Raw genomic sequence first — 12,047 nt, 5'->3', positions numbered from 1 at the left:
CCAAATTCTAGAACTCACATATCCTGTTGTGCTTGGGATGCAAGTTAATTGCTAACAAAGTCTGAGCAGTGTATGCTTTGGGGTTACTTCCCTACTGTTTCCAAGGGCAGAAAAGCAAGATGGGCTGGGGGTTGCAGGGACCCTGGGCTGGTTTTCCGTTCCCACCAAATAATCTCTCTCTTCAGTGGAGAAATTGTTGCCAGAGGATTATTTCTGGAACATTCTTCTGACTGAGCAGGGACTTGAGCTCATTGCTTCTCAGTTTTATGTGGCTTGTGGCTATTTGTTGTTTGATTTAGGAATGGCGGGGGTGGGGTGTGGCTGCGGTTTGGGTTTTCATGGGACTCTAGACTTTGCTGGAAGGTCACCTCCCGGCCCCACCCCGTCACTCATTGTGATGTTCCTATTATTTTTTAAAAGCTTTTCATGTAGGTTCTTCAACTTGGCAAAACTTCAGAAGTGGAATCCCATTTGTGTAAATAAACAATCAGACCTCTCTAAATTGTCTCCAGGAAAGGCCCATCTTCTTAATCATCCCTTTTCCCAGTACCCAAGTCCCCCGCACCATGCAGCAAGGCCGGATAGGAATGAGCCTGTCACTCAGTCCACGGGGGAGGAGTCCGAGACGCAGATGGGCCAGAAGCCTGGCACAGGGAGGGATGGTACCAGATTGGGTCTGGCTCCGGATCGTCCTGGTTCTCTGTTTCATTCCCCACCGGCCAGAGCACCAGAGGCTTCCGGCATGTCTGTAGAGGGAGAGTCCTCTCCACAGAGTGGCCGACGACATCCCACATCCTCCTGAACTCTTCGGGCACAAGTTCTTTCGAGGAAGGGCCAAAAAGGCAGTTGGAATGCAGGCCCACTCCCTAATGGCCAGGGCAGAAGCCTCGATGCTCTGGACAGAGCCCTTTAATCTCCTTCTTAGCAGCAAAGGGAATGAAGGCGTCTCCTAAGACTATCAGTCAAACCTTCCCGGTTTTTGTGAAAGGTGTGGCCTCCAACTAGAGATAGACGTCTGCTCTTTTACCAGATCTTTCCTGTTGCTGAATTCTGCTGCACAGGATTCCCAGAGATCTTATCAAAAGTCACCTTTATCCCTCCAAATTCCTGATGCATAAAATCCTAAATCTGCACTGTTCTCGATTTGGTTTGTTCTAAATATCACATTAGCTCCTCCTTTGAAGGAATCTATTCATCCGTCCGTCCATTCATCCACCCACACGTCCATCCAATAGATTTTTTTTTTTTTTTTTTGAGGCTCTTCTCTGTGCCAGGCACTGTTCTGGGCTGGGTCATAGCTATAATGAGACAGGCAAGGTCTGCTTGAAGCCAGATGTTGCCTGAACAGCTCAGCTCTGCAAAAAGCCTCCCTAATATGCAAAGATGGTGTGTCGATTTCAATTAGAATATTTATGAGGGGTTGTTTTTATAGTTGGATGAGCTAGAAAGGTCCAGCAGAGAGCCCTTGTCTTTGGGCAAAGGGCACATGAACCTGGACAGGTGTAGACAGTCAGTCGAGTGTCGCACAACGCTAGGGTAAGAGCTGAAGTTGGCGGGAAAGGCAAACATCTGCTGGGGCAAAAGTTAGCCTTCCAAACCCCTGAGATACCCTGAGAGTGCTTGGTTCGTGCGTCCAAACCTGCATCGTAACATCACACGTCGTATAACCTGTATAGATGTAGGCCATGTATGGCCAAGAGTGACTATGCAGAGATCGTTTACAACGTTTCCTCTCACAACAGAAAGAGTGTTTCTCTCACAACACGGAGAGTGTTACGGTTCCAGAATAGCCTTCACGGGGCTCCCCGCCGACTCCCAAAGTGGCCAAAGCGCAGGCTTTCTTGATACACTTCCATCAAAACTTTGCCCAAAATGGAGTGGAGAGAGGGTGTCTTGATGTCCACTCCACGAGATACAACTGTTGCCATTTAACAGAGTAGGGAAGGAAGGTCAGGAGAGGCCAAGAGCCACGGATCCGTCGGCTGTCTCTGGGTGGAGCCCTTCTTCAACACTTCGCAGACACCACGAAAGGGAAAAACAGCTTGGGGAGGAACAATCGTCTTTACCTGGAAATGACAAGCTGGCACAGATCTGATGAAAAACAAATGTCTCCAAGTCACGGGATCATCCCGGCTTTGAACGGCACGGGCTATCCTGTTATTATCTTCCCTTCCCAGCATTGACGTATTTTATTTCTAATTGCTTCTTCAAACCTCATCGATGATCTTTTGCACTTTCTGCAAAGAAACGTTGAAAGCTTTTAATGAAGAAATTAATTATGTATAGTCTCGAATGCAAATTAGACTAATTAATTGTAGCATTGATACCCTCTCCTGGCACAAAATATGAGAACCGGCATTATACATATTTATAAGGTACAGTACATTTTGACAGATGCCTGCAGATTGTGATGAAAGGGTGGTCAAGGTGTCTGAAAGGGTGCCTTTCCTCTGACAGATAAGTATGATTGCGTTCCGTGAGAAGTTTAGTTTCGCCGTCAACGATAGTGACTTTGGAACGCGGAGACGTGAAAACTTCGGGCACAGAGCGGATCTTCCCCCAGATGGAAAACTTGAGCCGGACGGAAGTGGTCAGAACAAAGGTCGAACGCTTCCTGGGAATTCTCGGTTCCTAGTGTGGCGTCTCCGCGAGCCAGTTCCAAGAGGGCCGGATGACTGAGTGGTTGGGATTCGCCTCTTTTCAACTGTGTTTTGTTCTGTGCGTGAGACTGGAGAGCGGACGTCTGAATGAATATCGCCTGGTGACCGGGAAACAATGTTCTGCCTCACAGGGATCTGTGCCACATAAAGATGCCATTGATCTGAAAACAAAAAGAAATGGCCACGCTATTTTGCAGCCTCTCCCATTCGTCCATCCTTTGGGTCTCGGGTGAGCCACGCGACTAGCCCATGGGATTTTAGCAAAAGTGGCGCAGCCAGGAGACTGCCACGTGCTTCTGCACTGGGTCTGCCGTTCCCGGCTCCTGCTAGAAACCCTTTGGCCACCGTGAGAAAAAGCACATGAGGACAGGCCCACCCATCTCAGACACGACCCCGGACACGTGAGTGAGGCCATTCCGGACTAGCTGGCCGCCACTGAGCCAAACCAGACCGGACCTCTCCGCTAACCAAAAGACTCATGAAAAGTTGTAAGAACACGCGTGCTCTTTCACGCCGGTGCGTTTGGAGTCACTTGTTACGCAGCAAAGCTAACTGGTACAAGTGAGCGCCAAAGCGGGGGGAGCAGACCATAATGAAAACGAACGAAGGGACGGTGTGTAAAATGACAAAAGGCCATTCACACCTGGCATCCGGCTCTGGGAGACCACGGGGAGCAGAGGGGCCGTGGCGCACGGGAGCACGCACGCCCGTCTCCAGCAGAACTTTGCAATGTCCGCACCTCCAGCATTTTGAGGCCCGGCATTCTTTGTTGGGGAAGGGGTGCGCTGACCCGGGCAGCCCAGGGCGTGAGCCGCATCCCAGGCCGCTACCCGCCGGACACCAGCAGCACCCTCTCCCCAGCTGTGACAACGGAAAATATTTCCAGAAACTGCCAAAGGTCCCCCGGAGGGTGAAATTGTCCCCAGCTGAGAGACACCGGTCTGCTAGGATCAGCCGCCACCCAGCTTCAGCCACAGTCGCCTTGTGGGAAGGCAGGCCCTACGTTCCCGAGTCTTTCCATTCTTCAAAACTCCTTTCTGTTTTGTGTTTTATTTTAAAGAGAGAACAAGAGAGCGCACAAATGGGAGAGGGGCAGAGGGAGAGAGAGAGACAGAGAGACAGAGAGAGAGAGAGAGACAGACAGACAGAGAGAGAGAGAGAGAGAATCCCAAGAAGGCTCCACACTCCACACAGAGATCCCACGAACCGTGAGATCACGACCTGAGCTAAAATCAGGAGTCAGATGCCCAACCAACTGAGCCCCACAGGCGCCCTTCCGTTTTTAATATTGGCCCATGATTCATTTTTCAAAGGCTGCCAGCCGACCCAGGAGCCCGACTGAGTCAGTCATCTATCGCCCTCACTGAGGCAAGAAACGGTACATGTGATTCCTGGCGGGTTTGTCCTCATGGCCCCCAAAGGGGCAGCTCTACGGAAGCTTCCATCCCGTAGCAGCTTACTCAACGTTTGGTGAACGAGCGAACAGGAGAATTTGACAGTTCATTATGCTAATCCTGCGTGTCCCCCCCACCCCCAACTCCCGACCCCTAGTTGTTATCTGACATGCGCCCCTCGATCTTTTGGGTTTCTTAAACCCTGCCCCTCCAGGAGTCGAAGCGTCCAAGAAATCATCTGAACTCGCACACCAGATTCCACATAGCTGTGGGCCTCTGCCAGTGGCCTCATTTGAAACCAGCCCTTCCAGAAACACACAGAAGAACCACACATGCTAACCCTCTCATTTCCTTTTTAGAGAGGGGGGGAAAAAAAGAGCTAGGCCATGTGTGGGAAAATGCTGTGAGCTTTGTGGTGGTCAGAACGACGAGTTTATGTTGAAAATGTTCTGCTCTGGATAAAAGTAAATAAAACAAAACCTTGTTCCTTGGAATTAACATCAATATTTATTTTTCACGCGGCGGACATTTCGGACAGCCCCCTCCTCACCTCCCCTGCGTCTTGGGCAAGGGGTCCCGTGTTCCCCTCGGCACACCTCCTTCCCTACCCTCCCGTCTTCTTTGTTGGGGGTTTGTGACAGGCTCTGCCTCCCACTTGGAAGTTCAGCGAAATGTTGCGGGCTCAGGAATTCTGATGTCCCAAGTCCGTCTCTGGCGGGCACCATGCCCGCATGGGCACCGCACGGCCGGGACGCGAGGATCTGTGTGCCACAGCGAGCGGGGACGCAGAAGGGACGAACACCCTCAGTAGCGATGAGAAGACCACTAGGGCTCCCTTTGTCTGGGGCTTGCTCTAAGTGGGCACCTGGCGACAGCGGGGGAGGCCAGCTCACGTGACCCCATGCTCCCCTCCGGGGCCCATCATCACGGCCCTGCCCATCTCGGTCACCTCGCTTCCCACCGCTCCGCTCCAGCCACACCGGCTTGCCTTCCGTCAGCAAACGTTTTCTCTAAGGAACAGAAGGCAGGGGCGCCTGCGGGGCTCAGTCGGTCAAGCGTCTCACTCTTGGTTTCGGCTCAGGTCATGATCTCCCGGTTTGTGAGTTCGAGCCCCCGGTCGGGCTCTGAGAGCGTGGCGTCGGCTTGGGATTCTCTCTCTCCCCCCGCCCCCCCCTCCGTCTCTGCCTCTCACCTGCTTGATCTGTCTCTCAAAAAACAAAAGAACAGAAGGTAAATATTTTGGGCTTTGTGGTTCGCCCAGCCAGTTTTAGCATGGAACCCCCCCCCCCCCCAGTCCTGGGCCAAAGGGGGTGGTTGGTCACCCCACTCTGTAGGCCGTCTGGTCCCAGCGGCAGCCACACAGCGCTGCCCTTGTCCTGCTCCAGCAGCCATAGAAAAGCCGCGAATGAATCGGCATGGCTGTGTTGCCAATAAAACTTTATTCATAAAATCGAGCCATCAGCCAGATGCTCTGAGGCACCAAGGCCCCTCCCCGCTCGGGGCCTTCGCACTGGCAGGAGCCCCTCCTCCCTCCCTACTTCTGTCCCACACCCAGTCTGCGCTCAGCTGTCTCCTCCTCAGAGCCCTTCCTCCCCCCAGTCTCCTGTGTCCAGACGCTGGGTGCTGGCTGCCGAGAGCCTGCAGCCACCTCCTTCTCCAGAGCGTCCTCAGCCGGAGGGTGTTCCTGCTCTGCCCCGTGGTGACCGCACGTCCGACCCCGGGTTCTGAGGGGGCACCGCTCGCGATCCGCGGGCCCATGAGAGGGGGCCGGGACCCCAACCTTGCTCAGCCCCTACCTGCCTCTCTCCCACTTCCCCTGCCCCTCCTCCTGGGCACCTTCCTCCGTAAGCCCAGCTCATCCGGGTCCCCGTCTTGGGCTCTGCATCCCAGGGACCCCGGCCAACTCTCCCTCCATCCCCTAGGCACACGCTGCCATCCTGCTGTGTCTCTATCCCCGAGGCCCCGCACACGATTCAAAGGGACCCGCGCTCTTGTGTATTTGCTTACTGTCCGTCTGCCCCGGAAGTAACTGCCACGAGGCCAGGCTGTCCCCTTGGAACAGCCCAGACACCTGACTCTCCACCAGAGTCTGTGGTGTGAGCGAAGCCACTCACGACTGTTCCCCCGCGTCCCAGGGGAGGGCCCGGGGCTCAGGGAGCCCGACACTCGTGCTCAAGATCTCAGCTGGCGGCAAGAAGGAAACTCGGGTCCCGGGCTCTGCTCTGTCACCAGCATGGTGACTTTGGGCAGGTCAGTGGCTCTCTGGGCACAGGCCCCTGGTCGCCTGTGTGCCCCGAGACACCCAGGCAGGCCTCATGTGCTTGTGGAGCTGAGTTGTTCAAAGAGGTGCCACCTGGAGTCTCACGGTTTGCCCCTGCCCTCCACAGGCCCGCAGATGACCCTCCTCGACAGGCCCGGGGTCACGGAGGGAGATTTCCACCTGCACTTTCTGGGGCTTACTGCTTTTTTCCTGACTTCGTGGGTGAGTGACCTCGGGCAGTCCCAGGGGAGCTCTGCGCGAAGAAGGGCTGCGTGTTTGGTTTAATTCTCTGCTATCGCGGTCTTAAAGCTCTCAATGCTTTTTCTATTTTTTTCTTAAGTTTATTTATTCATTTTGAGAGAGCGAAAGCAGAGGGGGGGGGGGGGCAGCGAGACAGAGGGAGGCAGAGACTCTTTAGCCGCGCCGACAGTATGGGGTCCGATGCGGGGCTCGACCTCATGAACCACGAGATCATGACCTGAACTGAAATCAAGAGACAGAGCCACCCAGGCTTAATACTTGGTAAAAAAAAAAAAAAAAAAAAAAATTGATACTTTTTGAACGAGGACCCGGTTTTTATTTTGCACTGGGTCCTGCAAATTCTTAGCCCAGCCCCACGTGTGCTGTTGCCAGATTTAATTCCCCACGCCCCGTGTTTAGCCCTCCCAACTGACGGCCCCGCCAGCTCCTTGACTGTAGCCCGCTGAGATGCACCTCTGACTTCTGACGTCCAGAACTGACAGAGAAGAAGCCTGTGGTGTGTTAAAGCTGTCCGGTTTCTGGTAACTTCTTACAGTGGCACTAAGACCTCATACCCGTATGACAGCACTGGAGTCCAGGGCTGAGCAAAGTGAGGCGCTCGAGGGACCAGGGACCCCGGACCCCGCACGGCCGCCTGCCCCTTGTGCGGCCTGCCTGGACCAGCAAGGTGAGGAAAGATTATTTATTAACAAATTGTGGAAAAGAAGTCAAACCCAAGTGAAAAATCTCTCCCCCCCTTTTTTTTTCTAGTGGAAAACTAACACATCTACGGAGAGTGTTCAAACGACACAGAAGCTATCGGCCAATGGGGCGCCTGGGTTGGCTCAGTCGGGTAAGCATCCAACTCTTGACTTCGACTCAGGTCACGGTCCCCAGATCATGGGATCGAGCCACACGGCGGGCTCCGTGCTGAGTGTGGAACGTGCTTGAGATTCTCTCTCTCTTCCTTGCCCCTCCCCCTACTGGTGCTCTCTCTCTTTCTCTCTCTCAAACAGAAGACAAAAGACATGGGGCAAATTGGGGTGAAACTTTCCTGTAAAGTGTCGGATAGATGACAAAGCTAAATCGGCTTTGGTCGGGAGGCACCCAGTGCCCTGCTGTGCCCAAACACAAATTTTATTTACAACCAGTAAGATTTAGCCTGCGGGCCGGGGTTTGCCACTCCCTGCTTTAGACAATAACGCACTTTGGAAGGGCACTTAGCCTGTCCACAAGATTACTCAAGGGTCCTCAATAATTTGGATAATTTTGCCATCCCTGATGTGAGCAAAAAATGAGGTCTCTTTTCCTTCCTCTGGGTCAGGCACTGGGTCGGCTTCCTGTGTATCGTTCCAGAAGATTCCAGGCACATATAAGCAGCTGCAGCCCCAACCCACCTTCTACGTTAACGTGGATGGAAACAACGCCTAACACGGGTTTGTGGGAGACCGTTCCGAAAGTGCTTGGCAGATCTGTTGGGGGCACGGCAGGTGCTCAGTGATGTGGTGTTGAGATAAACCGTCGGGCTCTCCCCGAATCAGGCAATCGGGGCTCGTTAAAGGAGGTATTAGTGGCCACAAGCCCAGGCCAGAGACGGGTCCCAAGTTTGCCACTTGCTGTGCGGCTTTGGGTAAGTTACCTAACTTCTCTGAAGCCCAGAGATATCCTTTGGAGATGGAGTGCTAGGGTAGATACTATTTGTAGGTGCCACGTAAAATACAGGATAAAGGCCAGTTAGTTTGAATTGCAGATCAATAGTGAATACATTTTTTTTTGTATAAGCAAGTCCCAAATGATGGATTTTTTTTTTGCTAAACCTGGAAGCCCTGTTTCAGAAAGATAGTGTTCTTAGAGCCTCTGGCCTGGTGGCTGGCATACAAAGGGAGCTCACTGGGAAGCTAAGTACGTTTGCATGTAAACGGGGTCATGGGGTTCTTTTTCATGTTTATTTATTTGTTTTGGCAGGAGGCGGGCAGAGAGGAGAGAGAGAACCCCAAGCAGGCTCTGTGCCGCCAGCACAGAGCCCGACGCGGGGCTCGAACTCACAAAACCGCGAGATCACGACCTGAGCCGAAATCGGGAGTTGGATGCTCAAGAGACAGAGCCACTCGGGCACCCAGGGTCATGAAGTTTCTGACTCCCTGCCCACCCTGGGTGTTATGAGAATGGCATAAGAACAAAGTAAGGTCAGGCCAGCCCAGGGGCCTGTCGAGGCTCCTTATTTTTATTCTACCCCGCAACCTCTGAATTCCACTGACGCAAACCTGAACAAACCAGTTTCCCTGGCTCCCGTCCTCCTTCTCCCTTTCTGTTCCTCCCTCCTGCTTCTGACCTGTTTCTGGCAGGGGAGCACCCCTCCGCTGGGTAAGAGAAGCAGCTCTGAAAACCCTTGTCCCCACCGGCCCACCTCCACCCGGGCTGATGAATCTCTCTCCCCATTCTCCTCTTCCCAACACCTCCTTCTTCCAAGCTCCTCTCTTCCTGGGACCCCCCTCACCCCCCACAGGATGCTGGCCTCCCCGGGACCCCTCCCCCCACCAATACCTGCTTCTGTCTCCCGGCCTCACCCCCAGCACCAGGAGCCCGCAGCCTCTAAAGCAGCAGGCATTTCATTTCATTTCCTATTCTTCCCCCTCGGTTTATTTTATTTTGCCCTTGCATTTTTCCCCCATTACAATTTCATTTAACTTATACAGATCGTCTAAAAAAAAAAAAAAAAAAAGAGGACAGGCACACAATTCTAAAAGTCAAAGTTTCTCAAAATCAACACCAAAACCTCTCCTTTCCCCCCTTCCCCACCCCCACCCACGAGCCCCAGAACAAACTCATGGGGATTCCGCTTGCGGCTTGCTGTTTATGGCCACAATGTAACAGCGGCCTAACCTGCGGCATCATTGTGCTTCAGCCAGGTGCCCGGACTTCCTTGGGTAGAAGATGACGATGCGATTCTCATGCTGTTCCCCCCACGGCAGCCTCACGTGTCTTCCCTCCCCTCACGCTTCAGGTGACAGCTTTCACCCCGTTGGGCTAAGAATGGTCCCCGCGTGGCCATGACCGTGACTTCCGAAGTTCCGGCCAGCGGCTGCAATCACGCACTTGTGCCCCGTTTGCGGTAACGTTGGCTGCGGGGGCGCCTCGGTGGTCCTTGTGTGGGCTTCAGGGGGCCAAGCCGGTGGCGGTCCTCGGTGCTCAGCAAGGAACCCAACCCTCACGGAAGGCCTTGGACGTCGATGTTGGGCGTCACCTCTCACGATGTCGTGCACACGACCCCAGAACACTCCCAGGGCTGGTGAGAAGACAGACTTTTAAACTCTCATGTGTCTTGCCTTGTGGCCCAGACCATTCTCCACTCTGCCCAGAGTATTATTTTTATAGATCCCACAGTCATCTCATACATAGTGCAATTGTACAGCATTGTAACTTGAGGGTTAAGAGAATGGCTTTGTTGAATGTGGAGGAGAGGACAGACTTTCCTTCTACCCTCTTAGGTTCTGTACCTGGGACCTGAGAATTAAACTGACAAAGACAGACGAAAGAGCAAACCACACATTTTATTTGATGTTACTATTTTTATGGGCACATGCCTTTTGTATATAAGAAATGAAGACTCAAAGAAACGGATAGGCCTCAGGGCTTAAGTACTATTTTAATAAGGAACAATAAATTGGAGAGACGTGATGAGACAAAGGAAAAGGGCTCGGGGTAGGGGCAGGGCATTGTGGGGAAGCGACCAGGAAACGTATCGGGAAACTAATGAAAGATAAAGGTTATCTGAGTAGATTTGTTTGTACAGATGCATCTTGGCGTCGTTCCCCACCTCCAGGGGTAAGAATGTTCTCCTGGGGCGCCTGGGGGACTCAGTCGATTGAGCGGCCGACTCTTGGTTTCCACTCAGGTCATGATCTCACAGTGCGTGGGTTCAGCCTGTGCGCTGACAGCACGGGGCCTGCTTGGGACTCTCTCTCTCTCTCTCTCTCTCTCTCTCTCTCCGTCCCTTTGCCCCTCCCCTGCTCACACATGCTCGCTGGCTTGCTCTCAAAAAAAGAAAAAGAATGCTCTCTTCTTCCCGGAGCAAGACGCATACCTTTCCCCCAGGAAACTAACTCATGCTCTGCTCCTCGTAGATGGGACGCAATTGGAGAACACTGCCTCCATTTGTCAACTGCCTTCAGCTCGAAAGAATCCGTGCGTCAGAGAGGCACGTTTTGGGGGTGGCGTAAACATTCACACTGTAAACATTAAAAATACGCCACAGGGGCGCCTGGGTGGCGCAGTCGGTTAAGCGTCCGACTTCAGCCAGGTCACGATCTCACGGTCCGTGAGTTCGAGCCCCGCGTCGGGCTCCGGGCTGATGGCTCGGAGCCTGGAGCCTGTTTCCGATTCTGTGTCTCCCTCTCTCTCTGCCCCTCCCCCGTTCATGCTCTGTCTCTCTCTGTCCCAACAATAAATAAAAAACGTTGAAAAAAAAAATTAAAAAAAAATACGCCACAGTTTTCGTTATCATATTTCTCAATACGTCACTCAGAAAGTGACGACGAGGTTCGATCTATCTCTCCCTCTGTGAAGTCCACTGTGAGTCCTGGAACCACAGAAGAAGGCGCTGAGGGCGTGCACATTTCGGGAGAAGGCCTGGCTCCTGTTGGAGTCCCACGCGCTTCTGGTCCCGTCCCTGTGACTTCCCTTGCCCGAGGTCATGGGGCCCGGCTGTGTGACCCAGACCCTGTGCACTCCTGTGCACTTACCCTCCCAGCCGTCCTGGGAAGGGCGGAGGAGGCCGTGTTAGTTCCACAAACGACCACAACCTTGGTGGTTTGGAACAACAGAAATTGGTTCTCTTACGTCCCTGGGGGTCTGAGGTCCAAAGCAGGTCTCATGGGACTGAAATCAGAATGTCCCCAGGGCCGCGCTCCCTCTGGAGGTGCCAGGGGAGAACTGTTTCCTTTTTCCGGTCTCTGGAGCCGCGTTCTCTGGCTCACGGTCATGTTCAAAGACAGTAAGGCAGCATCTTGATTCGGTGTCACGTTACCCTCTGGGTGGTCACACACCTCTGCCCTTCTCCAATAAGCACACTTGTGGTTGTGTTTGGGGGCCACGGGGATAATGCAAGACAACTCAGTCAACATCTGCAAAGTCACTTTTGCCATGTTAAGGCCACATTTGCAGGTCTCCGGGATTTGGGAACCAGAACTCAGCCTGCCACACTGGCCCCCACAGGCCGGATCCTCACTATGGAGAGTTCAGGGTGGCCCACGAAAGGGTGACTACAGCCATACGTGTCTCGTCTCCCGTCGGACACAGAGCATCCTCCCCCAGGACCAAGCAAATAGCTTCAGAATCCCTCAGGCAAGACTGACCCAAGCTTGGTGGTTTGAGGGCTCCAGGGGGGGAAGGTCTCTGCCATCAGCCCAGGGGGTTCCTGGGAGACAGAGGCAGAGGGTAAGCCCAGGGGGGCTTCTGGGAGACAGAGGCAGAGGGGTGGGCCCAGGGGGCTTC

The sequence above is a fragment of the Panthera uncia genome, assembly GCF_023721935.1.
Source record: "Panthera uncia isolate 11264 chromosome A3 unlocalized genomic scaffold, Puncia_PCG_1.0 HiC_scaffold_11, whole genome shotgun sequence".
Classification (NCBI taxonomy): domain Eukaryota; kingdom Metazoa; phylum Chordata; class Mammalia; order Carnivora; family Felidae; genus Panthera; species Panthera uncia.
Note: the sequence above shows the minus strand (reverse complement) of the source record.